The sequence below is a fragment of the Lolium perenne genome, chromosome 7 (genome assembly GCF_019359855.2).
Source record: "Lolium perenne isolate Kyuss_39 chromosome 7, Kyuss_2.0, whole genome shotgun sequence".
Classification (NCBI taxonomy): domain Eukaryota; kingdom Viridiplantae; phylum Streptophyta; class Magnoliopsida; order Poales; family Poaceae; genus Lolium; species Lolium perenne.
The window spans coordinates 251187986-251214795 of NC_067250.2; positions in this window are offsets into that span (position 1 = coordinate 251187986).

A 26810-nucleotide genomic window follows, 5' to 3' on the forward strand; every position below is an offset into this window, starting at 1 on the left:
TGTGAGCACAGTCAAATCTTCAAGGGACTGTGAGCCCCGAGGTTCGTTGTAATATACGAACAAGGTTCCTGACGATGCAGTTCGGGTGTCCCGAATTACTGCAATTCTTCAAAACTTGAGTCGTCATATCTTCTTGGGTTCCAGCGAACCGGTGCTCCCGATGGGAGTAACAGTCTTCAAATCTTCTTGGGTTCAAGCGAACCGGCGCTCCCGATGGGAGTAATAGTCTTCAAATCTTCTTGGGTTCAAGCGAAACGGCGCTCCCGATGGGCCAAAGATAGTCCGTGCGGCGGGCGCAGCTGAAGTAATTGCGCCATCCAAAATAGTCGGTGCGGCGGGCGCAACTGAAGTAATTGCGCCATCCAAAATAGCCCATGTGGCGCCTTGGCTGACGTGGCCGATGAAGAGGACGCAGTTGATGTGGCCAATCCGCGACGGGTGAGCATCCGAATATATCTGGTCTGTAATGTCGGGTCCGCGGTAGGCGAGCCCCAGTATAACGAGTGCGTGACGGTGGGCGCGGTCAGCCGAGCAGAGCAGTTGACGGGGCGAGCACCCGAATATATCGGGTCCGCGATGTCGGGTCCATGACAGGCGAGCCCCTGGTATGACGAGCTTTTTTATATCGGATGTTTGTCGCTGATGAATTTCGGATGACTGCCCAGCCTGGTGACTCGTCGATGTACTGTAATGTTGTCTTCGATTTTTCCTTCTTGCACGTAGTGGCAGCTTTTTCGGTTCGTTTGTTTTTCAACCTTTAGTAATTGATCATTCTTGATCTATTTCCAAGCTGCACATGCCTTTCTTTTCTTCCTCTCTTGACCCGATGCAGTAGTACTTTGTGCGAGACTCGGCGTGATTTATTGATGCTGCTTTTTCTGGAGGAACACCAACAATGATCCTGGCCATGTAGGCTTCCTCTTCTTCCGGATGTGTACAGATCGAATTTCCGTGGTCTTCGACGATGCCGTTGAAAGTGCGAGAAGTAATTTTGGTCGGGGCGTCTCAGAGTGGCTCCGGCTGCTTTTTCTTCTCGATCCACTTCAGTACCAGCGTGAACTTTCGGCTGCTGGCAACTCGGCGACCGCTGTCTTCTGATCGCGATTACTACGTCATATTCTTCTCCTGATCCCTGGCGACGCGTACGCCACGGTAGGGGTTGTCGCGCAGGAAGTCGTCATTGTACATGACCTCCAAGTAACTGTCTCCGTTGTTTCTTGCTGGTTGGGCTCCAAGTCAGCCGACAACATGATCGAGGCGGATGATTTTCCGACTGGCGCGGATGACCATTTGGTCATCACTTCGGCCGGCTTGTGTGGCATCGGCAGGAACCGGTCCTTGTTGGCTCGCTCGTGTGGGCTCGGCGTAGGCGGCTTCTGGATTACCCCGCTGCTGACGCAAGAAACCTCCATGGCGAATGGTATCAGCGGGTCTCGGCGCTTCGGGCAGTGCATCTCGTTGTAAGTTCTCCCAGTGAAATAGCCTGAAGTTTCACGATGGCCGCCGCGCCTGGCTTGTGCAGGATCGGCGCAGGCGACTTCTTTTGGATGACTGCTTCGGCTGCGTTGGAGATCGGCAGTTCCATGCCGGCAAAACGTTCGGGCGGCCAGCGGAAATCCCACAGATTGGATTGGATTTTGCCGTGCGTGAGTAAACCAGCTAGCCAGCCTTCATCCGAGCAGATGAACTTGGTGGCTTGATCTGTGTCGTAGCAGTCGATGAGATAGACATAGTTGATCCAATAAATTTGCAACAGGTGAGCACCTGCACGCGCCGAAGTTGATGTACCCCGCCGTGCACTCGAGTAGCTTCCGATTGATGCCTCCTTCTTGTCCTTTACGCTAAAATTCTTTGTATTCACACCAAGTAGACAACCTCGTGCGGACGCCGGCCGTACGATATAGCTGAAGCTTTATTCTTCTGATATCGCGATTGCCGAATCGCTGACAATATCCTTGTGAGGTATGAGCTGATTGCTTTTCCAGTGCATGCCATGGTGAGCGAACAGGCCAGCTGATTATTTTATGAGCACACACGTTGATTCCGCTTCTTCTTTCTACATGACCGAGTCCAGCATGAACTCGGCTGATTGGTACGGGTCACGAAACTTGCGGTGTGTATTGATCAATCTGGTCTGGACTGGCTCTGCTGGTTACGCGAGGTGACTGCCGAAGCAAGTTTTGCAGTAGCTGCCGAGCGTTACCGCCGTGATGCGGTCTGCTACTCGCGCGTTGATTAGGCTCTGTGCTCACGGCAGACGAGCCCCAGTATGACGAGTGCATGACGGTGGGCGCGGTCAGCCGAGCAGAGCAGTCGACGGGCGAGCTCCCGAATATATCAAGTCCACGACGCAGCAAGCGAGCTCCCGAACCTGGTGACTGTGCATGGCGAAGGCAGTCAAATCTTGTTCCGATCTGTTTCTCGCGCGATTTGTTTTTTCCTTCTTCGAGTGCTTCAGATTTCTTCAAATTCTCTCCAGCACGTAGACTTCACTTGATTAGCAGAGATGGATTGCTTCGAATGCCGACAGGTGAGTTTGCGTTGTTGCAGGATAGTTGGCGATGTTTTTTACTGCAGTTGTAGGCTCCTAGCTGAATGATTCAACCTTTGAGAGCAGCCGGCAACCGACACTAGCCATATGTAACAAGTCGTTCGAGTGATGGGACTGTTTGATGAATAAGAACTCCTTGGAGTAATCAGGTGCGTGGCGTGCGCCTGCTGTCCTAGGTCTGTCCTTTTTCTGTTTTTGATTTCCTTTATCTTCAACGGACAGCACAGCCATATGCTGATGGCGGGTGTGAGGACATCTCCTGGCCTACTTCTCTTGATCCGCGCGAGAGCTTCGAATTCCATATCGAATTTGGCTGCGCTGCTTCCGCGAAAATCGCCAAAAGATCATGCCATATCTCGGAACTTGATCCTTCCTTGGCTAATTGCCGCTACTTACTCTTGCGATCTGATCCGGGTCTGAAAATATTTTCATTGTATTCCGCATCGGCAGAGGTCACCATGTTGAGCGCTGCCCAATCCTTGCTGCTTCGGCTCGTAAAGTAAAACAACCACTGGAACCTGAATCAGCCGCCGACGAGATGCAATCTTGACGTTGTGTACGATGAGGGATCCCGCCCGGATGACAAAATCCAATCGCCGCGATTCCCACAGATGGCGCCAATTGACGAGGCGGTTCCTCGGCAATGCCCACCATGAGGGGCTTGGGTTTTAGAGAAAGGCGACGACGGAAGTTCCGGGAGCGGGGCGATACACGACGTACCCAGGTTCACGTCCCCGCGGTGGAGGATCGCTACGTCCTGCTAGCAATCCAGTATATGAATATAGGTGTACAGGGGGCCGCCATAGGCGGAGTAGTTGTATCTAGTCTAGTTCTAGTTCGCGGGTTGCGATGTCTAGGCGTGTCGCCTCTATGATCTATGTTTCTGATTGTGTGTGTGCCTATGGGGTGCCCCTGCCTGGCTTTATATATCAGCCAAGCTAGGGTTTACAAGAGTCCTAATAGGATTCGTGTTGGAGTCTGCTTTCCTTGTAGTCCAAGTTGAGGTGCGTTCAGGTCCATCTTGTCGAGTCCTTGTGCTGGTCCAGCTTCATAGTTCGCACCGGGTATGGTAATGTCGAGTACCCGAAGGCTTATGCCCACGTCAGCACCAATGTACATTTTCATTCTTTTAGGTTTTTTTAGGACATATACACATGGAGAACCAAGATTGTGACCCTTTGGCACATACACCCGTAGCTCGAGCCATTATGACACGATCGACGGTGTGCCTGATCTACTAGTTAGGGTTCGGCGTAGGGTTAGGGGTAGGGTCTAGGGTTTAGGGGAGCTACTTTTGAACCATTACACCTTGCACCACACTTTGACACATAGAATAGGCCCACATGCAAGATTTGGTGGGGTTCCGGTGTTCCGGCGGTCGTTCTCCCCCTCCTCCCCCCAAAACAGTGGAACGTGTGCCCCGGCGGGTCTACCCACCTCGATTTCTCCGCGCGAGGGTGCACCAATGTACCTTTTCATTCTTTTAGGTTTGTTTAGGACATATACACATGGAGAACCAAGATTGGGACCCTTTGGCACATACACCCACAGCTCGAGCCATTATCACACGATCGAGGGTGTGCTGCCTGATCTACTGGTTAGGGTTCGGCGTAGGGTTAGGGCTAGGGTCTAGGGTTTAGGGGAGCTACTTTTGCACAATTACACCTTGCATCACACTTTGACACATATCATAGGCCAACATGCAAGATTTTGTGGGGTTCCGGTGTTCCGGTGGTCGTTCTCCCCCTCCTCCCCCCAAAACAACGGAACGTGTGCCCCGACAGGTCTACCCCCCGAGATTTCTCCGCGCGAGGGTGCACCAATGTACCTTTTCATTCTTTTAGATTTTTTTAGGACATATACACATGGAGAACCAAGATTGGGACCCTTTGGCACATACACCCGCAGCTCGAGCCATTATCACACGATCGAGGGTGTGCCTGAGATCTACTGGTTAGGGTTCGACGTAGGGTTAGGGCTAGGGTCTAGGGTTTAGGGGAGCTACTTTTGCACAATTACACCTTGCATCACACTTTGACACATATCATAGGCCCACATGCAAGATTTGGTGGGTTTCCGGTGTTCCGGTGGTTATTCTCCCCCTCCTCCCCCCAACACAGCGAACATGTGCCCCGGCGGGGTCTACCCCCCTAGATTTCTCCGGGCGAGGGTGCACCAATGTACATTTTCATTCTTTTAGGTTTGTTTAGGACATATACACATGGAGAACCAAGATTGGGACCCTTTGGCACATACACCCGCAGCTCGAGCCATTATCACACGATCGACGGTGTGCCTGATCTACTAGTTAGGGTTCGGCGTAGGGTTAGGGGTAGGGTCTAGGGTTTAGGGGAGCTAATTTTGCACAATTACACCTTGCATCACACTTTGACACATATCATAGGCCCACATGCACGATTTTGTGGGGTTCCGGTGTTCCGGCGGTCGTTCTCCCACTCCTCCCCCCAAAAAAGCGGAACGTGTGCCCCGGCGGGTCTACCCCCTAGATTTCTTCGCACGAGGGTGCACCAATGTACCTTTTCATTCTTTTAGGTTTTTTTAGGACATATACACATGGAGAACCAAGATTGGGACCCTTTGGCACATACACCCGCAGCTCGAGCCATTATCACACGATCGAGGGTGTGCCTGATCTACTGGTTAGGGTTCGGCGTAGGGTTAGGGCTAGGGTCTAGGATTTAGGGCAACTACTTTTGCACAATTACACCTTGCATCACACTTTGACACATAGCATAGGCCCACATGCATGATTTGGTGGGGTTCCGGTGTTCCGGCGGTCGTTCTCCCCCTCCTCCCCCCAAAACAGCGGAACGTGTGCCCCGGCGGGGTCTACCCCCCTAGATTTCTCCGCGCGAGGGTGCACCAATGTACATTTTCATTCTTTTAGGTTTGTTTAGGACATATACACATGGAGAACCAAGATTGGGACCCTTTGGCACATACACCCGCAGCTCGAGCCATTATCACACGATCGACGGTGTGCCTGATCTACTAGTTAGGGTTCGGCGTAGGGTTAGGGCTAGGTTCTAGGGTTTAGGGGAGCTACTTTTGAACCATTAAACCTTTCACCACACTTTTACACATAGAATAGGCCCACATGCAAGATTTGGTGGGGTTCCAGTGTTCCGGCGGTCGTTCTCCCCCTCCTCCCCCCAAAACAGCGGAACGTGTGCCCCGGCGGGTCTACCCCCCTAGATTTCTCCGCGCGAGGGTGCACCAATGTACCTTTTAATTCTTTTAGATTTTTTTTAGGACATATACACATGGAGAACCAAGATTGGGACCCTTTGGCACATACACCCGCAGCTCGAGCCATTATCACACGATCGAGGGTGTGCCTGAGATCTACTGGTTAGGGTTCAGGGTTAGGGCTAGGGTCTAGGGTTTAGGGGAGCTACTTTTGCACAATTACACCTTGCATCACACTTTGACACATATCATAGGCCCACATGCAATATTTGGTGGGTTTCCGGTGTTCCGGCGGTCGTTCTCCCCCTCCTCCCCCCAAAACAGCGGAACGTGTGCCCCGGTGGGTCTACCCCCCTAGATTTCTCCGCGCGAGGGTGCACCAATGTACATTTTCATTCTTTTAGGTTTGTTTAGGATATATACACATGGATAACCAAGATTGGGACCCTTTGGCACATACACCCGCAGCTCGAGCCATTATCACACGATCGACGGTGTGCCTGATCTACTAGTTCGGGTTCGGCGTAGGGTTAGGGGTAGGGTCTAGGGTTTAGGGGAGCTACTTTTGCACAATTACACCTTGCATCACACTTTGACACATATCATAGGCCCACATGCATGATTTGGTGGGGTTGCGGTGTTCCGGCGGTCGTTCTCCCACTCCTCCCCCAAAACAGCGGAACGTGTGCCCCGGCGGGTCTACCCCCCTGATTTCTCCGCGCGAGGGTGCACCAATGTACCTTTTCATTCTTTTAGGTTTGTTTAGGACATATACACATGGAGAACCAAGATTGGGACCCTTTGGCACATACACCCGCAGCTCGAGCCATTATCACACGATCGAGGGTGTGCCTGGTCTACTGGGGTTAGGGTTCGGCGTAGGGTTAGGGGTAGGGTCTAGGGTTTAGGGGAGCTACTTTTGCACCATTACACCTTGCATCACACTTTGACACATATCATAGGCCCACATGCAAGATTTGGTGGGGTTCCGGTGTTCCAGCGGTCGTTCTCCCCCTCCTCCCCCCCAAAACAGCGGAACGTGTGCCCCGGCGGGTCTACCCCCTAGATTTCTCCGCGCGAGGGTGCACCAATGTACATTTTCATTATTTTAGGTTTGTTTAAGACATATACACATGGAGAACCAAGATTGGGACCCTTTGGCACATACACCCGCAGCTCGAGCCATTATCACACGATCGAGGGTGTGCCTGATCTACTGGTTAGGGTTCGGCGTAGGGTTAGGGCTAGGGTCTAGGGTTTAGGGGAGATATTTTTGCACAATTACACATTGCATCAAACTTTGACACATAGCATAGGCCCACATGCAAGATTTGGTGGGGTTCCGGTGCTCCGGCGGTCGTTCTCCCCCTCCTCCCCCCAAAACAGCGGAACGTGTGCCCCGGCGGGTCTACCCCCCTAGATTTCTCCGCGCGAGGGTGCACCAATGTACCTTTTCATTCTTTTAGGTTTGTTTAGGACATATACACATGGAGAACCAAGATTGTGACCCTTTGGCACATACACCCGCAGCTCGAGCCATTATCACACGATCGAGGGTGTGCTGCCTGATCAACTGGTTAGGGTTCGGCGTAGGGTTAGGGGTAGGGTCTAGGGTTTAGGGGAGCTACTTTTGCACCATTACACCTTGCACCACACTTTGACACATAGAATAGGCCCACATGCAAGATTTTGTGGGGTTCCGGTGTTCCGGCGGTCGTTCTCCCCCTCCTCCCCCCAAAACAGCGGAACGTGTGCCTCGACGGGTCTACCCCCCTAGATTTCTCCGCGCGAGGGTGCACCAAAGTACCTTTTCATTCTTTTAGGTTCGTTTAGGACATATACACATGTAGAACCAAGATTGGGACCCTTTGGCACATACACCCGCAGCTCGAGCCATTATCACACGATCGAGGGTGTGCCTGAGATCTACTGGTTAGGGTTCGGCGTAGGGTTAGGGCTAGGGTCTAGGGTTTAGGGGAGCTACTTTTGCACAATTACACCTTGCATCACACTTTGACACATATCATAGGCCCACAAGCAAGATTTGGTGGGGTTCTGGTGTTCCGGTGGTCGTTCTCCCCCTCCCCCCCCAAAATAGCGAAACGTGTGCCCCGGCGGGTCTACCCCCTAGATTTCTCTGCGCGAGAGTGCACCAATGTACCTTTTCATTCTTTTAGGTTTGTTTAGGACATATACACATGGAGAACCAAGATTGGGACCCTTTGGCACATACACCCGCAGCTCGAGCCATTATCACACGATCGAGGGGTGTGCCTGATCTACTGGGGTTAGGGTTCGGCGTAGGGTTAGGGCTAGGGTCTAGGGTTTAGGGGAGCTACTTTTGCACCATTACGCCTTGCACCACACTTTGACACATAGAATAGGCCCACATGCAAGATTTGGTGGGGTTTCGGTGTTCCGGCGGTAGTTCTCCCCCTCCTCCCCCCAAAACAGCGGAACGTGTGCCCCGGCGGGTCTACCCCCCTAGATTTCTCCGCGCGAGGGTGCACCAATGTACCTTTTCATTCTTTTAGGTTTTTTTAGGACATATACACATGGAGAACCAAGATTGGGACTCTTTGGCACATACACCCGCAGCTCGAGCCATTATCACACGATCGACGGTGTGCCTGAGATCTACTAGTTAGGGTTCGGCGTAGGGTTAGGTGTAGGGTCTAGGGTTTAGGGGAGCTACTTTTGAACCATTAGACCTTGCACCACACTTTGACACATAGAATAGGCCCACATGCAAGATTTGGTGGGGTTCCGGTGTTCCGGCGATCGTTCTCCCCCTCCTCCCCCCAAAACAGCGGAACGTGTGCCCCGGCGGGTCTACCCCCCTAGATTTCTCCGTGCGAGGGTGCACCAATGTACCTTTTCATTCTTTTAGGTTTTCTTAGGACATATACACATGGAGAACCAAGATTGGGACCCTTTGGCACATACACCCGCAGCTCAAGCCATTATCACACGATCGACGGTGTGCTTGAGATCTACTGGTTAGGGTTCGGCGTAGGGTTAGGGCTAGGGTCTAGGGTTTAGGGGAGATACTTTTGCACAATTACACCATGCACCACACTTTGACACATATAATAGGCCCACATGCAAGATTTGGTGGGGTTCCGGTGTTCCGGCGGTCGTTCTCCCCCTCCTCCCCCCAAAACAGCGGAACATGTGCCCCGGCGGGTCTACCCCCTAGATTTCTCCGCGTGAGGGTGCACCAATGTTGGGGGGATGACCCCCGGTATGCCAAAGGCATGCCAAACCGGATGGTTTGAGCCATCAAGATACCGGTTTAATATTCTTACCGGAGCACAAAGATAAGAGTTTGGCTAAGTGAAGCTAAGCCGGTATTCCCAGGAGGGGTATACCGGAACCGGATAAAGAAGATACCGGAAAGAAGGGCCTATCGGCAAGACTGGTCAAAGATTCTCTTCAGAGCTAGAAGACAAGGATGAGCTAAGCAAAGTAGCTTTAACCGGAGCCCTGGCGCCAAAGAGAAGGGTGACGCTGAAAGAAGCCGGAGGACATCAGCGTCCCTGATTAAAGAAGACCCCGGCGTCATCCATGATTAAAGTAGCTTTGTAAAGTAGTTTGTCCAGTCAAAGATGCCATTAGGGTTTCTTGCTCTGTAAGCCACCATCTCCCCTATATAAGGAGAGGGGGCACAGCCTCTTACAGGCGCGTACAGATAGAGGAGATTAGACGAAGAACCTTGTATCCAAGAACCTGTAACCATGTTGAGATCAATGAAGCTAGCGATCTAGTGCAGAGTTCTTCCTCTTGTCTCTCTTCTTGCATACCGGCCTTTGGTTGTGTTCTTGAGGAAAGCATCCGAAAGTTCGTCCCATCTAGTCGCAAACCCTCCCCCGAATCCTCTAGCGCCCATTCGGCCCCAACTTAAGCCATCCTATGGCATCCGCTCGTTCGCCACGACGACAGTTGGCGCCCACCGTGGGGCATGAAGTGGTGCTTGCTGGAGTTCACATTCGGGCGGGCATCCTCGACGTCACCGGCCAGCGTACGGTCTCCGCGTTGGTGCAGCGCATCTACGCCATGGACTTCATCAACGACAACGCGGGCTGCTTCGCCAACGGCGGCATCTTCCCCAAGAACGGCCGCATCATCGAGTTCGGCAGCCACCGCATCTACTTCGGCACCGTTCCTGTGCGCCAGTGCCTCTCGCCGGTGCTGGTGGCGCCGGATCCGCCAAGGTGGCTACATGCTGGCCGCGCTCCAGGCAGCGTGGAGGTGATGATGGCAGGCGCGGTCGACGCCGGCAAAGAAGCTGCGGAACAAGGCGTTGGGCGTCCGGTCTCGACCCGTGCGGCCAAGCCACCGATGGAACGCGGCGCAGGCGCAGCGGGAGCATCATCCTCGCCACCGGAAACACCACTCCAAGCGGCGATGAACGTCCTCGCCACCCCCATCGCGCAGAACATCGACCCGGCAGCGGCTCAGGCGGAGCTGGAGGCGCAGCGCCAGAAGATGCTCGAGAGCGGCAAGGACATCGTCAGGGCGCAGCGCGAGCTGAACCTAACCGTACGTGAGTATAACGCTGCCCATGGCTTTGCTTCTGTTAGCGCTCATGCTGCTAGGCTACCGGAAAACCGGCTTAAGGCTCGCACTCTAGACCAGGATCTGCGCAAAGAAATTGCTGCCGGCAAAAGCACATCTGCATCTGTGAGCATTGTACATAAACCTAAGTACAGTAGCCCGGATAAAACAATAAAAGCTGCTAAAGCCGCTGTAGCACTATGTGACTCGCTTTCCGGGGACGCTCTGGCGAAACAACAAGAGCGTGTCCGGGAACTTGTTGAAACTATCGAGCATCAAAATGCTGAACAGCTTGATAAGCTAAACAAGGCAGTGGCTTCGAAATCCGCACGTTCAACAAGGAATGCCGGTAGCAAGTCCCATGGGCAGGCTTCATCCCCCCATCCGGACAGAAGAAGAGAAAAAGAAGTGAATGCGCAGCAGATGACTGTTTATGATCCGGTTCTTGCCGGAAAACAACAAGCCGGGCAATTTGATGCCGGCGGAAAAGGCCAAGGGGCAAACAGAGGCTACGCCAAAGAGGGCTATGCCGGAAACAATCATGCCGTTAGACAAGAAACCGGGCAAAATTATCGAGCTGCAAGGGCGGCGTATGATGAGGAGGAAATAGATCCCCCAAGGTACCGGCAGGCAAGGGCCGCGGTACCGGAATGTTATGATGAGGCTGATTCCGCAAGACCGGTAGCATACCGGAACCCATTGGGAGAACGCTTGGGAGAGACATACCTACCGGAACGGGATGCGAGGCACCGTCTGGATAGGGTATACTTGTCAGAAATGATCGAGGAAGAAGGTCCCCCAGGCCCAAAGTGTTTTGGTCCAAGGATCATGAAGGAAAAGCCACCAGTTCGCAACTTTATGTTGCCTCGTGACACGAAAACATATGATGGCACTACGAAGCCGGAAGACTGGCTCGCGGACTACGTGACCGCGGTATACGTCGCAGGCGGCGGAGGAACCGTAGCTGGAGGAGGAAACCGGCGATGGGCCGTGAGGATCATACCATCGTTTTTGGTTGGACCGGCAAGACCTGGCTAAATAACTTGCCGGCAGGAAGCATAAATGGCTGGTTGGATTTTGAGGAAGCTTTCGTGAGCAATTTCAGCAGCACCTATCAGAGGCCAAACAGGCCGCAACAGCTCGCTTTGTGCATACATCGCCAAAACGAAACAGACCGGGATTATCTGGCCCGGTGGAACACTACAAGGAACTCCTGTGAAGGGGTAATCGAGGCGCAAGCCATTGCTTGGTTTAGCAGTGGATGCAGGAGAGGTTCACCGTTGTGGCAAAAGCTGCAGCGGAACATGCCGACAACGTTGGCAGAGATGATACGTGTGGCGGACAGCTATGCGTTGGGAGACCCAACGCAGCCGGCAGTGCAACCTGAGCCGGAACAGCAGCTCCAAGAGCAACACCGGGATAACCGGAATAACAAAAGAAGGGAGGATTTCCCGGATCGAAGGTACGGTCCGCAGCAAGTTGCTGCAGTGCAAGAAAACTCTGAGGCCAGCGGCAGTCAGAGGCAGAGTACCGGATCGCAGCCATGGGCGGGTCCTAAAAAACAGTGGGTAGAAAAGAAGCCTTGGGTTCAGAAAAAGAACTAGCAAGAACCCGCGAAGTACACCATGGAAGCTGCCATGGACCAACCTTGCCGGTGGCACACACCGAATCCGGCACACCCGTCAAACCATTTGACGAAGGATTGTACCTGGACCAAGTACTTGATGCAAAAGGGAACGGTAAAAGATGCACAACCGCAGCAAGACATGCCGCGGCAACAACAGCTACCGCCACCACCACCGCTTACCGGGGCAAACGCCTTACCGGTGCAGCCAAACCGGCAGCAATACCAGCAAGTTAACCAAGTGGGAGAAGGTAATGGCCAACCACCTCCACCGGCACCTTTGGGCCGGAATGTTTACAAAGACCCAGATATGTGCTGCGTTGTGTTCGTAACTGAGCCAACCGACAGACAGAGCCTGTATCGCCGTTCTATGGAAGTGAACGCGGTGATGCCGGTAGTACCAAAGTATATGCTGTGGTCTGATCAAGGGATCTCGTGGTCATTCAAGGATCACCCTAAGATCATGCCTAACCCGGGTGGCTATGCTCTCGGCTTGGACCCAATCATGCAGGGGCCAAATGCTCGAGTCAAATTCAGTAAGGTGCTGATAGACAATGGGAGCAGCATAAACATCATGTACCGGCACACCATGAACATGCTGGGCATAACAGAAAACATGCTTCAGCCAACGCGCACAACGTTCCATGGAATCGTTTCGGGACTTTCCTGCGCACCGGTTGGAAAAGTTCGGGTGGATGTGTCGTTTGGAGGACGTGACAATTGCCGGGTTGAAAACCTTGAGTTTGAGGTGGTGGACTTAGATAGTCCTTATCATGCTTTGCTGGGGAGACCAGCATTGGCTGCTTTCATGGCCTCGACTCACACGGCATATCTCAAGATGAAGATGCCGGCACCTCGTGGACCCTTGACTGTGGTGGGAAACTACAAAGTCTCACTGGAAACAGCTTTAGCCGGATCAAACCTGGCAGAATCGCTGGTGATCGCTGAAGAAAAGAGGAGGATGCAAACTGCGGTTGCGCTGGCTCAGTCCTCACAGCTGAGTTTAGCGGCAATGAGTGCAAACCTGGGCACACCGGCATTTAAGCCGACAAAAGAAACAAAGGACATTGTGCTGGATCCGGCTTACCCTGAGCGCACCGTTCGTATCGGTGCCGGCATGAATGAAGCATAGGAAAGCGCGCTCGTCAGCTTCCTCCATGAGAATCGGAATATCTTTGCCTGGTCTACAGATGACTTGGTAGGTGTTCCGAGGGAGCTGGCTGAGCACTCATTAAATGTCCGGAAAGATGCAAAGCCGGTAAGGCAGCCGCTGCGCCGGTTTGCTGAAGACAGGAGAAAGATCATTGGAGAAGAAGTGACAAAGTTGCTGGTTGCCGGGTTCATTGTGGAAGTACTGCACACTGAGTGGCTAGCCAATCCGGTGCTGGTCGAGAAGAAAAAAGAAGAGAACATGGAAGCAAAAGCTCCAAAGGTGTGGCGCATGTGCATTGACTACACCAACTTGAACAAAGCTTGCCCGAAAGACCCTTTCCCTTTACCTCGGATCGATCAAGTGATTGATTCCACGGCAGGATGTGAGCTGTTGTCTTTCTTGGATGCTTATTCCGGTTGTCGGGGGGAAGACCCCGGGTAGGGCAATGGACGCGGAGCAGGCGGCTGGCCACTGGCCGGCTCGCGGCAAAGGCCGGCTGGCGCCGTGGCCGGCTGGTCCGGAAGCCGGCTGGCTCTAGGTCCTAGTCGGCCTGGCTACGGCCACCAATGCTGTAGCTGGGCCGGCTTCTACAAGCCATATCCGACTGGGGGTTTGTACCTCAGACCGACTTGAGGCTGGCGAGTCTTGCACTGGAAGGAACCGGGTTGGTGATCCGGGTTCCCAAAGTCCACGCTTACTTCATCCTCCGTAAAGCGCGGGGCACTGTGGAGCAATAGTGCCACGCGCCGGACAGGCCATCATGGTCTACGTCGATCCGTACTGGCTACAGTGGCTGATGGCGACAGGGACACCTCCTTACCATGCCGCTGACCTTGGCAGCCGGATGGGACGGGCCATGAGGCCTCAACGGCTCCTGACGTCACTGCCTCGGGAAGGAGCGGAAGCCGGAGCCGGCCAAGCCGGCCAGTAGACTATAGGGTCTTATATGTAAAGTGCCGGTGCCTATATAAGCCGCACTACCCCCTCTCGTGCAGGGGATCGATCATTCTCACTTCATTCCACCCTTAGCGCTGCCCTGTGAGAGAGACCATCGTCTCCCTTAGCCTCCCAGGAGCAGCCGGACACAGCTCTAGGAGCACCATTGTATCGTGTGATCATCATATACACTCATAGCAGGAGTAGAGGTGTTACCTCCATCGGAGGGCCTCGAACCTGGGTACATCGCCGTGACGCTCGTCCCCATACCCGCATCCGGATACCGCCGTGAGATCTCTCAGGAACCACCTTCGATTAGCCACCCTATGGCATATGCCGTGACGATACCACGACATTTGGCGCCCACCGTGGGGCCTTCAGCATCCTCGGCCGGTGTCTTCATCCGGACGGGCCTCACCATCACCACCGGCGAGCGAGTCGCTTCAGGCTTGATCTGGAGATTCGGCTCCCTCGACTGCGTCAGCGACAACGCTGGCTGCTTCGCTGACCGGCCCTTCCCAGCCGGCGGCAGCGTCATCTCCTTCGGCGGCCACGACGTCTACGTCGCCACCGTCGCACCGCCGCGCTACCCGCGGCAGGTGCTGCGCTGCGCTAGCCCTCCTCCGCGAGCCGGCAGCAGCGCTCCCGCCAGCCCCGCCGTCTTGCAAGTCATGATGGCTGGCGAGGAGCTCCCCACCAAGAACCCGCGCACCCGCGGCCCCAACCTGGAGCGCAACGTCGACCCCAACGCCTCCGGCTCGGGCGCAAAGGCGCCACCGCCACCGTCCCGGCTGGACGAAGTCCGGGCGAAACTGAGCACCCCGCTCACGCCTGGTGCCGACCCCACCGCCATCGAGTCGGATTTGGAGGCGCACCGCCAGGTCCTCCTCAAGCAAACAGAAGAACTGGCTGCTGCTAAGCGCCAGATGGAGATCACCCAGCGCGAGTACAACCGCGCCCACGGCCTCACTCCAGGCGGCGACGATCCCAGCCGAGCCGGCCAGATCCGCCGCAGGGGCCGCGACCTTGGCGCCGAGATCGCCCGCGACAGCGCTCCTTCGCCGACTCCGTCCGCGGAGCAACCTGTCTACAACACCCCCGACAAGAACATGCGCGCGGCACAAGCCGCCGCAGAAGAGCTGAACCGCCTTGAAGGCGAAGAGTTACGCCGCCAGACCAAGCGGGTGACTGAGCTGCTCAACGCAGCCACCAGGCAGGCGGCCGACCCCAGGTATGTCAATGCCCCCAGAGCTTCTCACGCTCGTGGAGCTGCAGGCAACGACAGGGAAGGCGCCAGGGACTCGGCCGAGTCCGCCTCCCCAGCACCAAGCCGGCACCGTGACTCCCGGGCCACACACGCAAGCTCGAGCCGGCCGAGCCACCAGCCGGGTGGCAGCAGCCGCAGCCGGCCTCCTCCAAGCCGGAACCAGGAGCAAGACTCCGAGCCCCGCCGCCAGCACCGGCCGGCTCCAGAAGCAAGCGGCGCACGCCAGCCGGCACGCTCCCGGCTAGGCCCGCGCATCGAGCCAGCCGACGCCCGAGAACGCCTCGACCGGCTGGTCGAATCCCGCATTGCGGAAGAAGAAGCTCCAGCCGGCCCAAAGTGCTTCGGGCCACGCATCATCAACGAGCCCATGATCGACGGCTTCCAGCTCCCGTGCGACACCCCCAAGTACGACGGCACTGCCAAGCCGGAGGACTGGCTGCTGGACTACTCCACCGCAGTCGGCATCACCAAAGGCAACAAGCGCTGGGCTGTGCGCTACTCCCCCCTCATGCTGCTCGGCTCCGCCCGCACATGGCTCAACAACTTGCCAGCCGGCAGCATAAACGGCTGGCTGGACTTCGAAGCGGCCTTCATCAGCAACTTCACCGGCTGCTACCGCCGGCCGGGTCGGCACCAACAGCTGGAGATGTGTAAGCAGGGCCCCGACGAGACGGATCGCGCGTACCTAACGCGCTGGTGCGAGATGCGCAACTCCTGCGAGGGCGTGCACGAGATCCAGGCCATCAGCTTCTTCATGGGAGGCTGTCGGCCCAACTCCATGCTGTGGCACAAGCTACGCCGCAGCGACCCCCAGTCGATGGCCGCCTTGATGGCCATCGCCGACAAGTACGCGCTGGCTGAGGAAGCCGGCAAGCCTCCGGCTGAAATTTCGCCGGCCCCCGCCAGGCGGGACAACAACAAGCCAGCCGAGGGCGCCTCGCATGGCAGCCGGCGGGACAACTACCGCGGCAAGCGTCATAGCGACCAGCCGGACCGCCGGTACGGCTCCGCCCACGTAGCCGCCGTGGCAGACAACGCGGCAGGCGGAAGCCGCCGCCAGAAGCAAGACCGGCAGTGGAAGCCGAAGTACACCTTCGAGCAGATGCTCGACTCGCCGTGCAAGTACCACAACGGCAAGAACCCCTCCAACCACACCACCCGCGACTGCCACTTCATGAAGCGGCTGACAAGCGGTGAACCTCTCCCGCCTCCACCCCCGCCGCCTCCAGCCGGCGGGCCGGGTGGCCAAGCCGGCGCAGAGAACGCCAACCTCGAGCACCACGAGGCTAACCAAGTGCACCATCGCCGATATCTGGCCGAAGATGCTACCTACATCATCTTCACCTCTGAGCCCGAGGACAAGACGAGCCAGCAGAGCCGTTCCCTCGAGGTCAACGCGGTCATACCGCCGGTCCCCCAGTACCTAAACTGGTCAGAGCAGGCCATCACTTTTGATCGCCGCGACACACCGGCTGTCCTGCCGAAGCCGGGCAGCTACGCCATGGTCCTCGACCCCACCATCGGCACAACCCGGCGCAGCGTGCGCTTCTCGCGCGTCCTCATCGACGGAGGCAGCAGCATCAACATCCTCTACCGCGACACCGCCCGCAAGCTGGGCATCCAGGAGGCCGAGTTGCGCCCCACCCCCACCGTCTTCCATGGCATCGTGCCAGGCCACTGCTGCCAGCCGATCGGCCGGATCACGCTGGAGGTGATGTTCGGGAAGCCGGACCACTTCCGCACCGAGAGAATCGAGTTCGAGGTGGTGGACCTCGTGAGTCCCTACCACGCGCTCCTGGGCAGGCCGGCCCTGACCAAGTTCATGGCGGTGCCCCACTATGGTACCTGAAGATGAAGCTGCCTGGCCCCAAGGGGGTCATCACCATAGCCGGCGACTATCGCCGCTCCATGGACTGCGCCACGCAGAGCTCCAAGATGGCCCAGACGCTGGTCATTGCCACCGAGAAGCAGCTCATCCATGACGCCGTCGCCCTCGCCAAGGCCGCGCAGACAGACATGCCGGCTGCAGGCAACCCGGCTGGGACGACTCACTTCCAGCCGGCCGACAACACCAAGAAGATCCTGCTGGACCCGGCGCAGCCGGACAAGTACGTCACCATCGGTTCCGGCTTGAGCAAGAAATAGGAAAGCGAGCTCACCAGCTTCCTCCGTGAGAATCGGGACATCTTCGCATGGACTCCAAGAGACATGCCGGGTGTGCCGAGGGAGTTGGCTGAGCACCACCTCCACGTCCGTCCTGAAGCCAAGCCGGTGAAGCAGCCTCTCAGGCGCTTCGCCGAAGAACGAAGGAAGGCCATCGGTGAAGAAATCGCCCGGCTGCTGGCAGCCGTCTTCATTATGGAAGTGCTGCACCCGGACTGGTTGGCGAACCCGGTCCTGGTTTTGAAGAAGAACGGCTCCTGGCGCATGTGTATCGACTACACCAGCCTCAACAAGGCGTGCCCGAAGGACCCCTTCCCCCTGCTGCGCATAGATCAAGTTATAGACTCGACTGCCGGCTGTGAACTGTTGTCTTTTCTAGATGCCTATTCAGGCTACCACCAGATTCCTTTGAATCCGGCTGATCAAATAAAGACTTCGTTCATTACCCCGTATGGGGCTTATTGCTACACGACTATGCCGTTCGGCTTGAAAAATGCAGGCGCCACCTACCAAAGGTGCATGCAAAAATGCTTGCAGGATCAAATCGGTAGAAACGTTCACGCATATGTGGATGACGTCGTTGTAAAGACCAAGGAGACGACTACCCTCCTTGATGACCTGAGAGAAACCTTCACCAATCTGAGAAGATTTCGGATGAAGCTCAACCCGGCCAAGTGCACATTCGGCGTGCCGTCTGGCCAGCTCCTTGGCTACCTCGTCTCTCAGCGAGGGATCGAAGCCAACCCGGAGAAGATCAGTGCCCTGGAGAAGATGGAACTGCCGCAGTGCCTCAAGGACGTCCAGAAGTTCGCTGGCTGCCTGGCTTCCTTGAGCCGCTTCGTCAGCTGGCTGGGGGAGAAGGCACTGCCCCTGTATCAATTGATGAAGAAGGCGGACAAGTTCGTCTGGTCACCGCAGGCGGATGAAGCCTTCCGTGACTTGAAGCGCGTGCTCTCAACCGCGCCAATCCTTGCGACGCCAGCTTCAATGGAGCCGATGCTGTTGTACATCGCAGCCACCAACCGAGTGGTTAGCGTTGTCCTGGTGGTGGAGCGCAAAGAAGCCGGCAGGGAGCAGCTGGTTCAGCGCCCAGTCTATTACCTTAGCGAAGTGCTCTCCCAGTCGAAGCAAAACTACCCCCACTACCAGAAGGTCACCTACGGCGTCTACATGGCGGCCAAGAAGCTCAAGCACTACTTCCAAGAGCACCCCATCAAGGTGGTTGCCACAGCGCCCTTAGCGGAAATCATCGGCAGCAAGGATGCCAACGGCCGGGTTGCCAAGTGGGCCCTGGAGCTAGCCGCCCACACCATCCTCTACGAGCCACGCACAGCCATCAAGTCGCAGATCCTCGCGGACTTCTTCGTCGGCCCAGGCTGAGATGCAGTACCTGCCGCCTGTGCCGGATTCCACACATTGGAAGATGCACTTTGACGGCTCGAAGATGCGCAACGGTTTGGGAGCCGGCATCGTCATCACCTCTCCCAAGGGAGATCGACTGGACTACGTCCTGCAGATCCACTTCGCCGCATCCAACAATGTGGCGGAATATGAAGCGCTCATTCATGGGCTGAAACTGGCCAAGGAGATTGGCGTGCGTCGCATACTCTGCTTCGGCGACTCCGACTTGGTCATACAACAAGCATCGCGGCCCCAGGGACGCGAAGGACGCCAACATGGCCTCATACCGCTTCCATGTCCAGCAGCTATCCGGCTTCTTCGACGGCTGCGAATTCCATCATGTGCCACGAGCAAACAACGAGGCGGCTAACGCCTTGTCCAAGATTGGCTCAACCCGGCAAGCCATTCCGCCGGGCATCTCCTTGGCGGTTCTCAAGAAGCCGTCCATCATACCGTCACCGGACTCGGATTCAATATTCGTGCCGGCTGACCCGGGGGCTGCTCAGCCGAACCCGGGGGCTTCATCGCCCAAGTCGGGGGCTTCAAAGCCAAACCCGCCGGCTACCATGCTGAACCCGGGGACTTATCAGTCCAACCCGGGGGCTTCATCGCCAAACTCGGGGGCTAGCAAGCCGAACCCGCCGGCTAGCAAGCCGAACCCGGCGACCATGCAGTCGAAGCCGGAAGCTCCCACGCAGGAGGCCCTGTTGGTCAGCCTATTCGAGATAAGATGCATACCCTCATGGGCACAAGAATTCCTCTCCTACCTCACCGACGGTGTGCTGCCTGATGATAGAGTCCAGGCCAGGCAGATTGAGAGAAGGGTCAAGGCCTATACAATCATCAACCACCAGCTGTACAAACGCAACGTAAGTGGGGTGTTCGAGCGGTGCGTCGAGTCGGCTGAAGGGATTGAACTCCTACGGGAAATCCATCAAGGAGAGTGCGGACATCACGCCTCATCCAGAGCCATAGTGGCCAAAGCCTTCCGGCACGGTTTTTACTGGCCGACTGCGCTCAGAGACGCAGAAGAGTTGGTGAAGAAGTGCAACGGCTGTCAGCGCTTCGCAAAGAAGAGACACCAGCCGGCTTCCGCCTTGAAAACCATCCCCATCACATGGCCATTTTCCGTATGGGGCTTGGATATGGTGGGTCCATTCAGAACGGCGCGAGGCGGCATGACACATCTCTTGGTGATGATTGACAAATTCACCAAGTGGATCGAAGCCAAGCCAATCAAGAAGCTGGATGGCTCCACAGCCGTCACATTCCTCAAGGAAATCATTGTGAGATTCGGCTACCCCCACAGCATCATCACCGACAACTGCAGCAACTTCTCCCAAGGCATCTTCTCTCGCTATTGCGGGGAAATGGGGATCCGGATGGCCCTATCTTCTGTGGCGCACCCAGAGTCCAACGGACAAGTGGAAAAGGCTAACGGCTTAGTCCTAGCCGGCATCCGGCCCCGGCTGGTGGAGCCGCTTGAGCGAGCAGCCGGCTGCTGGATTGAAGAACTGCCCAATGTGCTATGGAGCCTGCGCACAACGACAAACCGCTCAGTCGGCTTCACACCATTTTTCCTCGTATACGGGGCCGAAGCCGTCTTGCTGACTAATATCGAGCACGACGCGCCAAGGATCAAGCTCTACACAGAAGCCGAAGCCAAAGAAGCTCGCGAAGATGGAGTTGACCTGGTCGAAGAGGCCCGGCTGCTGGCTGCATCCAGATCTACTATCTACCAGCAGAGCCTCCGACGCTATCACAGCCGGAAGGTCCAGCCCTTAGCATTCCGAGAAGGAGACCTAGTGCTCCGGCTGATCCAGCGGACAGTCGGACAGCATAAACTGTCATCCCCATGGGAGGATCCCTTCATCGTGAGCAAGGCAGTAGGCAATGATTCCTACTATCTCATAGATGCCCAAGAGGCTAAGAAAAACAAGCCGGACAAGGCTGACGAGGAGACTAAACGTCCCTGGAATGTCAACTTACTCTGCCCATTTTACACATGAGAGCAGGAATGTATGTATCCCTTGTATCCCTTTTGTAAGCTATGAAAAAGCACGCGCCAAGAGCGCCGTTTCCGACAAGTTTTTCGCGTACTCTACTTTGTTTCGCCAATTGGCTTGAACCCTCTCACGCGGTTGGCTCAGTAACGTGATCCGGTTTCTGACAGTCGGCTTCCGATCCAGCTACAGACCGCAACCCGGCTGTCCGGCTGGCGGGAGTAAGGCCTAGGGAGCCGGCACGCGAAAAACGACTAAGGGAAAGAGTAAAAGGGAGTTGACTTGCAACTTTTCATAAAAGTGCCGGATTGCCAAATTCAGCTCGTTCGACCGAAATACTGTCGGCCTCACCCAGCGGCCCGTTCTTGATCCGGCGACGGATCGCAAGTCGGACGTACGACCGGCAAGAGCACAGCCAAAGAGTGGGGCAGATGGGAAAAAGCGAACGAGTCGAAAGAAAGCAACTCGGCACACAAATGATTAACAAACACATTAAAGTGTGACATAACGAAAGGACGATAATATTCATACATATGCACCCGGCATTCCGAGGATTTAATAAATTGTCTTGGCAAAAGCAACAACAGAAGCAGGTAAACTAAGCAGCGGCTGAAGAAGGACCAGCCGGAGGAGCGTCAGCGGAGCCGGCTGCCGGGTCGTCTTCGGGCGCATCTTCCGCCTCCTCATCTTCCATCTCGTACTCCTCATCAGACTGAGGGTTCGGGTCCGCGACGAAGAGGCCCTTGTCGACGAAGTCAGCGATGGCGCTGGCTCGGGCAAGCCGGGCGGTCTTGTGTTCGGCCGGGAGCTTGTCCTCCACGCCGGCTCACCGATACTCGAGCTTCCCCAGGTCCACCTCGCTGTACCAGGAGAGGACAAAGGACATCGCCATGTCGGCACCAGCGCGCGTGGCAGACTCCTTCCAGTCGAGGAAGCGATCCGGCGCCCGCTCCATCAAGGAGGTGAGGCTGGAGATATCTTGCGGCACCGCCTCCGCGGGCCACAGCATCGGGACCAGCTCCTCAGCCGCCTTTCGGAGCTCCCAGCCAAGCTTGGTGATGGGCTCGACGCGGGCAGCCATGGACGCCATATAGTCCTCCATGGTGAAGTACTCCGAGCTGCCCTCGCCAGTCGCCCGCCTCCTGGTCTCGCGTGCAACGCCAACGGCTGCTAGCGCCGCATCCTGCGTTTCCGGGAAGGCCGCTGCAAGAAGAAGCAAGTCAGAAATCATCGAAGCCGAAATAAGCTGAAAAATGCAAATTTTCGAAGTCCTAAGACAAAAGGAAAAGCCTGGCGGCAGCCGGCAAGAACCGACTGCCCCCAGCTCAAAGATGGAGATAGCGAAGAAATCAGAAGTTTCTGCCGCCGGCTGCCAACGAAAGCCGGCAGCCGACAGCCGAAAGCCGGCAAAGGGAAGGGAACATAGAGATGCACTCACCCGACAAGCCACGGTCGAGCGCGCCAATCTCGTCCACCCAGCGTTTGGCGCTGGCCGACAGCTCCTTGGTCTTGGTGGTGACCTCCTCCTGAAGCGCAAGCCGCTGCTTCTCCACCTCGGTCAGCCGCCGGCTCAGATCCTCCACCTTCTCCTTCTCCGCCGTCCTAAGGGAGGCAAGCTCGGTGAGGTGGTTCTGCTCAAGCAGGCGCAGCCGCGTCAGCTCCTGCTCAGCCACCTTGAGCTTGGCGGCTGCAGATCGACCCGCCTCCTCGCTCTCGGTGCACTGGGCGCGAGCAGCCCGGAGATCCGCCTCCAGCCTCGGAACCTTGGCGGCTTCAACTGCAAGGCAGCCAGAAAGAAACGTCAGCCAACAAAGACTAAAAAGAAAGAAGACATCGAGTCGGCAGAAGCAAGATCTTACCCTTGACGGCCTCCAGCTCGCGAGCCAAGTCGGCCCGGTCCAGCTTGGCCTTGTGGTAGTGGGTCACGGCGCGGTTGTACAGATTGGTGCGCCGATCCGCCACAGCCTAAGGAAAAAAGAAAATCAGCATACTAGGCGAAACCCGGACCGGCTCCAAGCAGCCGGCCCACGCCTCGGAGGGCTACCAGGATGATAACCAAATCAAAAAACAGATGAAGCTTACCTTGCTGGCTTCCTCCACCTTGGCGACGTTGGCCGCGGCCTCGGCAGCCCTGGCCTTAAGGTTGGCCTGCAAGCTGGAGAAGAACATCTCCACCGATGCTTGGCCAGGGTTCCCCTCCCGGCTGGTCACCTCATAGGAGTCGGCGCGGAGCCACGCCTACTCCATAGTGCCAGCCGAGCCAAGGCTGGAGTCGGAGGCGAACGGCACATGCAGAAGCAGAGCGCCCTTGGCCACGTGCAGGCCCTGCTGCGGCGCCGATGGGGCTCCCATCCTCACCAGCGCGCGCGAGTCGGCGCCCTCCGTGCGCGCCGGCTCATCCCTTGCCGGCTCCTGCCTGGCCGGCTCCTCCGTCGTCGGCTCCGGTGGTGGCGGCGCTCCGGGCGAAGCAGATGGCCCAGTCGGCGCAGCCGTCTCCGGCGCCTGAGGTGCCCCCTCCGGGCTCTCATCTAGCACCACCACGCTTGGCCTGGCTCCGGCTCCGGTCGCGGGCGGTGCAGCCCTGCCGGCTCCGGCTCCGGTCGAAGGCGGCATGCCCCGGCCGGCCCCAGCGGCTGGGTCCAGAAGACGAGTCCGGCGCGGGAACATGTCGTCCAGCGTCGGCTGGCGCGTCGGCTCGGCCCGCATACCGCGATCAGGCGCTGAGGCCAGTGGCACGGCGAAAGAAGGCGCCCCTACGGGAGGCGGAGTACCCGCAGGCGGCGGCGGCGTAGGTGCGCGCGATGGAGGCTGTGGCGTCGGCTCCCTCCTTTGGCGCGGAGGCGGCGACACGACGCGCGGAGTCTGCCGGGAGCCGCCACCCTGGGCAAACTTGATGGGGGCCCTAGCGGAACAAACAAGGAGAATATAAGCATAGAGAGTAAGGAAAGAAAAGGAATCAAACAAAAGAGAAAGAGAGCTCACCCGGCCTGCTCCGGAACCTTCTTCGGCTGCTGCCGGCGGAGCTTCTTCGCCTTCGCCTCCAAGGCGGCAGTGGAGCGGGGGTCGCCAACCCGTTTCTTCCCCTTGGGCGCCGAAGTCGCCGTGGTGCTTGGCGGCCTCGCGCGCAGGGGCACGGCGGGGATTGGCCCCGTGGCGGACGTCGCCGGCTCCTCGTCCTCCTGCTGCTCCGGTGAAGGGGGCGGATTGTGCTCCCCCTGGCCGCCTAGGTAAGGCGCCTGCAGCTGGTCGTCGTCACCAGCCTGGTCGCCGGCTTGGTCAGCCGGATCGGCGTGATCCGGCGTCCACCTCCTCGTCGCCGGGTCGCCATCCTCGACGTTTTGGCGGTCAAAGAGCTAGAAAAAAACAGAAAACATGAGTAAACAACAAGCCGGAAGTCGGCAGAGGGAAAAGGAAGTCGGCCTCACAGCCGCAAGCCGGAAGCCGGCGAAAACACAAAGCTTACCAGCTCGGGTTGGTGGTCCCTGTCGTGGGGCGCCAGCCCGTAGTTCCACTCCTCCGGCATGTTCGCCTTGGTGATGTTGTTCACCCGGTGGGCCACCTGGGCCTTGGAGAGCAGCGCCTTGGACGTCCGGTTCGGGTCGAACCGGCCGGACATGTGCCCGATTTTGTGGGTGCGCATTTGGAGCGGCAGCACCCGGCGCTCGGCGATGGTGCAGAGGAGGTCCTCGGCGGTCAGCCCGTTCGCGACGGCCGCCCCCAGGAAGTCCCATAGCTGATTCACCTCAGCGTCCGGATCCGTCGTGCGGGCGTTGTAGCTCCAGTTGATCCGGCCGACTGGAGGAGCCGGGTTGAACTCCGGCAGGTTGATCCGGTCGACGAGCTGGCCCTCGTTGCGCACGTAGAAGAACGACATTTGCCAATTATTCACCGAGTCAACGGTTGGAATTTTGGGGAAGGGCGTACCCGGCCGGGTGTAGATCGAGGCGGCGCCGCAGGCCCGCAGGCGGCCCTCAGTGGTTTGCGCCTTGAGGTAGAACAGCCGGCTCCAGAAATCGATATCCGGCCACAAGCCGGCGTAGGCCTCCATGAAAGCCACATAGCAGCTCAGGAGGATGCAGGCGTTGGCCGGCAGATGGTGCGGCTGCAGGCCAAAGTTGTTGAGGAACTGGCGGAAGAAGGTGGAGGCCGGCAGGCCCAGCCCGCGATCGAGATGCGCGCCGAAGACGACGCGCTCGCCGGGCTCCGGCTCGGGCTCCATCTCCTCGCCGGGCGCCCGCGTGACCACCGACGACGGGATCCGGCGGAGGCGCACCAGCCGCTCGATGTCGTCCTCCCTCATGTACGAGCCCCTCCATGATCCGCTGGCGGAGGCCATCGTCGAGGAAGAAGAAGAGGAGGACCACGAAAGGCGGAAAGGCGAGGAGGAACCTTGCGACGGCGGCGGCGACAACGGCGGCGGAGGACGCTCCGTTGAAACGCGGGGCCCCGTGGCGCCGGCTCGTCGGAGTAGCGGCGGCGGATCGGCGGAGATGTGCTTGCCGGAGTTTGCCAGTGGAAGACGTTCGCCAGAGCAGCAACGGGCTCGAGCGCGAAGAAGAGGGCGAAGAGGAGCGGGGGCGCGAGGAAGATGAAGTGAGGCAGTGGCCGCCTCGGTACCCTCCCCCGCGGCATTTATAGCCGACCGCGGCGGACGGTTAGCCTCCAAGTGGCGATCGTGGCCACGTCGCCCGGATCTTCTGCGCATTAACTCCCCCCACGACCGCTGCCGTTACTGGAAACCGCCACACCACGTCACCCACAACCGCATCGGATCCGGAGGGGACATTGATGTGACCAGACGAACCGGCGGCAGAGCCCAGGCGTCAGACCGGTCAAGTCGGGTGCAGGGCCCGAGGCGGCGGAGACTCCGGCGCGCCGCAAGCCGGAGCCGGACAATAAGTTCAACTCGGACCAAAAGTCATCCAGCGAGGCGGAGACACCACCAAAACTTGCGAGAAAGCAAAATCTGCATAAGTGTAAATAGTGGCCGGCTAGAAGCAGCCGGCCGAAGCGAGCTGGATGAGGGCGCAGCCGGCTGAATGGAAATTCTCAGTCGGCCCCTCCAAGTGCCGTCAAGTATATTCGAGAAGCCAGGAAAACCTGCCTAGGTCCTTCTAAACGCAGGACCTTGCCAGCTTCGGGGGCTAATGTCGGGGGGAAGACCCCGGGAAGGGCAATGGATGTGGAGCAGCCGGCTGGCCACTGGCCGGCTCGCGGCAAAGGCCGGCTGAGGAGCAGCCGGCTGGCGCCGTGGCCGGCTGGTCCGGAAGCCGGCTGGCTCTAGCTCCTAGTCGGCCTGGCTACGGCCACCAATGCTGTAGCTGGGCCGGCGTCTACAAGCCATATCCGACTGGGGGTTTGTACCTCAGACCGACTCGAGGCTGGCGAGTCTTGCACTGGAAGGAACCGGGTTGGTGATCCGGGTTCCCAAAGTCCACGCTGACTTCATCCTCCGTAAAGCGCGGGGCACTGTGGAGCAATAGTGCCACGCGCCGGACAGGCCATCATGGTCTACGTCGATCCGTACTGGCTACAGTGGCTGATGGCGACAGGGACACCTCCTCACCATGCCGCTGACCTTGGCAGCCGGATGGGACAGGCCATGAGGCCTCAACGGCTCCTGACGTCACTGCCTCGGGAAGGAGCGGAAGCCGGAGCCGGCCAAGCCGGCCAGTAGACTATAGGGTCTTATATGTAAAGTGCCGGTGCCTATATAAGCCGCACTACCCCCTCTCGTGCAGGGGATCGATCATTCTCACTTCATTCCACCCTTAGCGCTGCCCTGTGAGAGAGACCATCGTCTCCCTTAGCCTCCCAGGAGCAGCCGGACACAACTCTAGGAGCACTATTGTATCGTGTGATCATCATATACACTCATAGCAGGAGTAGAGGTGTTACCTCCATCGGAGGGCCTCGAACCTGGGTACGTCGCCGTGTCGCTCGTC